We start from the raw sequence: 4,360 nt of genomic DNA, 5'->3' as shown, positions 1-4,360 counted from the left end.
GGAAGAAAAGTTAATGAGCTGGGGGAGAAAAAAAACAGGACAGAAAGTATCTAGGAGATAACAGGAAAATTTTGTGAATCATCTTTTTCAATAACCTTGTACATACACTTAGTTTTGACAATTAGCTTTCGGCTTGTCACTGCTGAAAAACGTATTTGGGGAGAGACTGAAGAGCAGTACTAAGGGGTAAGGTAGAACTTTCACTGTTCCCAAAACTGTGTATAGGAGCATGACCTGATGTTACCTCTTGTTCTTCTATTGCCTTATGAAGGAGCAGAAGCCAACACTTATTCATTTGAATCAAATAAAGCAACTCTGTTTACGCTAGGACGTACAAGTTGTACCTTTTCCTAAAAATCTTAATTTGGCTGGCTTGATTTTAAACTATCAGCTGGCCTCAGGCCTCAGCCTGAGGATGAACTCAGCATTTTGGTGACGTAGCAAGGACTGAATGTGCAGGTGAGGCTGTATCCCGCAAAAGAACTTTGCCATTTGGAAGGAGTCACAAGCTGCATGTAAGAGCTGGCCCGTGGGTCACACCAGTGAGCCGTCTCGCCCACTGCTCTGCTTCCAGCAGTGGCAAGAGGCGACACTGTTTAGGAAGAACACGTGATGCTGGTTGTTACGTGCAGCCCTTTCCCCTAGTACGCAGCATCCACAACCATTGGATTAGGGATACTAGGGGGTATGTTCCTGCCTTATCCTTTTAGCATAAAGACCCATTAATTTGTCTAATCCCTTTTTGAGCATGCTAATACTGTCTGCCAACACAAGCTCCTGCCTTGGCAAGCTCCAGAGGTTCACTTCCCACTGTGTAAGCAAGTACTTTTATCTCTTTTAAACTGATCTTTTGCTAGTTGCTTCCAGTGTCCCCTAAATCCCACACCAGGTTCTTGTAAACAACAGTTACATGTTTGGTTTAACCAGCACATTCATAATTTTGTAAATCATGATTACGTTCCTCCATTGCCTCCTTCACTCCAGAGTGGAGTCCCAGTATTTTCAGTCTTTGTAAGGCAGCAGCTTGAACACCTGGATCATTTTTGATGCCCTTCAACTCTAATACAAGAATGCACCATTTTTTTATGTAGCAGCAACATTACACCCTCTGTCCTGTTCTTAATAACTTTCTTACAAGTTCCAACGTTTTATTGGATTTTATTTGCCATTGCATACTGAGCTGATGATTTCAGAGAACCATCAGCAATGGCTCAGAGATCTCTTTCCTAAGTTATAACTCTCAGTTCCAAGTCTGATATAGATAATTTTTTCCTAGATGCATTGCCCTGGATTTATCTATATTAAAGTTCATCTGCCACCTTCGAGCCAACTCTGTTTGGTGAAGCCCTCATGGCCTGCACAGAACTTGACTGTCTGAAACAACTTAGTATCATCTGCAAACTCTGCCACTGCAGTGACTCCATGCATGGTATGAGCTTGTTCATTTGCCGTTTTAAATTCGTTGACTTGGTTAACTCTTACAACTCCTTAGGAAAAAGAAATCCCTCCAAAATCCCCTTAAGGACTGAAGGCTATTTTCCACTTCTCTTACCAAGTGGAGCTCCATGGATTTCAATCACAAATGATTATAGAGGTCAATAAAGCCAACTGTGCCCTGAAGAGGGTGAAGGATGTTGTCTCCAGCTGCCTCTTAGCTCCTTAGAAAAGGAACTTTGCTTTATATTATTGCCCTGGGATTAGGAGTACTGCATCTGGGGCCCCCAAAACAAGAAGGATATGGACCTGTTAGAATGAATCCAGAGGAGGGCCATAAAGATGATCTGAGGGCTGGAGCACCTCTCCTACGAAGACACACTGAGAGAGTTGGAGTTGTTCAGCCTGGAGAAGAGAAGGCTCCAGGGTGATCTTATTGCAGCCTTCCAATACTTAAAGGGGGCCTACAAGAAAGCTGGAGAGGGACTTTTTAAAAGGGCATGTAGTGATAAGACAAGGGGCAACGGATTTAAACCAAAAGAGGGCAGATTTCAATTAGATCTAATGAAGAAACCGTTCCCTCTGAAGGTGGTGAGGCACTGGAACAGGTTGCCCTGAGAAGTTGTGGGTGCCCCATCCCTGGAGGTGTTCAAGGCCAGGTTGGATGAGGCTCTGAGCAACCTGATGTAGTGGCAGGTGTCCCTGCCTGTGGCAGAGGGGCTGGAACTAGATGATCTTTAAGGTCTCTTCCAGTCCAACCCATTTTGTGATTCTATGATTATTCTTGATAAATATGAAATTTGTAATATAATTATGCTGACAGAAGTAGAAAGTAGTATTTAGCATTAAGTTGTTGCTATGTCTGCTCATAATAAAAAGATGAAAATGTAAGCCCTGTCCTTTCGGATGTATCACATAAGTTAGAATGAGTATTCCTAATTGCACTCCTGGGAGCTTTGCTTAATTAGAAATTAGGGGATGTAGAAGCTCTGAAGCATGACTAGCGAAGGAGGTCCCTAGAGCAGGAGTGTGCAGTGAAGAGCTTTGATAGAATCATAGAATCACAGAATGGTTTGGGTTGGAAGGGACCTTAAAGATCATCTAGTTCCAACCCCTCGGCCATGGCCAGCGACACCTGCCACCAGGCGGGGTTGCTCAAAGCCCCTCAAAGCTTTCTGTGGCTGTAGCTCCAGCTCCATCTACTGGTACTAATTGGCCTGATCGCTTCCTGTCCGTCACGGGCTACAAGTAACTTGTTCTCTTTGGAGGTCGTCTTTAACGAAAAAAAGTATAGTATATAGGAAGGAGGTAAATTCACCATGTATCTCTTCTCCTGATATCCTTTCAGCCAGCAGAGAGGCTCAGATCGCTGGGAGACCCCTGTAACTTGGTGATGCTGTAGCAGTTCTTCATCTCAGGAGTTTTATGTGATGTTGCACCTCACATACCCTGTCCAACCTTGCCAACCCTAAACCATTCACAACCCATGAGTCAGGTCCCCCAAAACAAAGCAATGAGATTCTACAAGTGCTGGATTTTTATCTTGAAGCTTTCACACTTTCTAAGTCTTCCATGGCCACAAAGGCTATTTTTCCCTTAATGGCAGCAGCTATTCAAGCAGTAACTTATCCCAGCAGCAGGATCCTTAAGAGAAAAACCAAATGACACAAGGCCAAGGAATTTGTAATACCATTTGTTTCAAAGGTCAGCTCTATTTAGTGCTGAGGGAAAATTCTGTTCTTACTTCCATTAGTGAAATTCCTTGCAGGTGACTGGACGTCAGAAGAAGTTGCATTTATGTAACCAAACCCAAAATTTGGCCTCTTTTTCATGATGAAATTTCTCTCTGAGGTAGCTCTTTCTTTTCCTAAGAACACTTGCTCCAGCTGAGACTCAGGCTTGTTGTTTGACAAATTTGTTATTGGGTACATTTACTTTTCATACTAGGTCAGGGACTGAACCAGGGTTTTGGCCCAGGAACAGCTGTCGCTGCTGTGGGTCAGGTCAGGCATGTCTTAGCACTCAGATGATGCTTCTGTCCAAGTCCTTCTCCTTTCTGTCCTCCAGCTTGTCCAGGGCCCATGCTGATTGGAACCAGGGAACGGAGAGGAAGAAATACTCCTACCCTTTTCTTCCAACTCTGAGTTAGGAAGTGGATCTGGGAAGTGGAGAACATTTTCCCTTCCCCTCTGCTCCTGAATTTTGAGTCAAAGCATCTGGTGGTGATTCACCTTGCCTTTTATTCAAACAGCCCAAGGCTCTAAGCTGGACCTACAGGTTCCCCAGGGCTTCAGATCCCAGGCCAAGGTATTTACAGTTTGAAAATCAGGTATATTAAGGAGTCAAGAGCTGGATTCAATGCCAGATTAAATGCAGCAGACAAACATAGCCAAGTCTTAATCTCCTTTTCTAATCAGTAGACCTCCCACTGCATTTCCCCATTTGCCACAACTTTATTATCTTGGGGAAACCATCTTGAGACCATCTGTGCCCTTTAGTGCTACTAAACAGTGAATCATATCCCAATACACCACATCGGTTTGTGGGTTGTCCAGCCTGTCCAGATCATGCTACAGTTCCCTGCCTTCTTTCCAAAGACAGAGAAGAGGTAGGGAGAAGTGAAGATGCTTGTTTAGGTCTTACTGTGGCATAGAGGTGTAGCCTAGCTGGGATGTCCACCTGGACTGAGAAGTCTGGAAATACTTTGAGGTCATGCAATTTGGGAATAGTAAGACCTACGATATGATTAACGATGTTATTAATTTATGCTACAGTATGTTTTCCACTTGAAAAGTAAATCACAAAGAAAAATGGCTGTAGTCCTTGCGTGGGACAAAAAAGAGGCAGTAAAATGTTTGTAAAAACAAAACACTTCTTGCTTCATTAGTTTGTCTCGTAAAGCTTATTGAACCTAAAACAACATCTG

This window comes from Tauraco erythrolophus, chromosome 3, assembly GCF_009769465.1.
Source record: "Tauraco erythrolophus isolate bTauEry1 chromosome 3, bTauEry1.pri, whole genome shotgun sequence".
In the NCBI taxonomy this organism is placed as follows: Eukaryota; Metazoa; Chordata; class Aves; order Musophagiformes; family Musophagidae; genus Tauraco; species Tauraco erythrolophus.
This window is presented reverse-complemented; position numbering follows the sequence as displayed.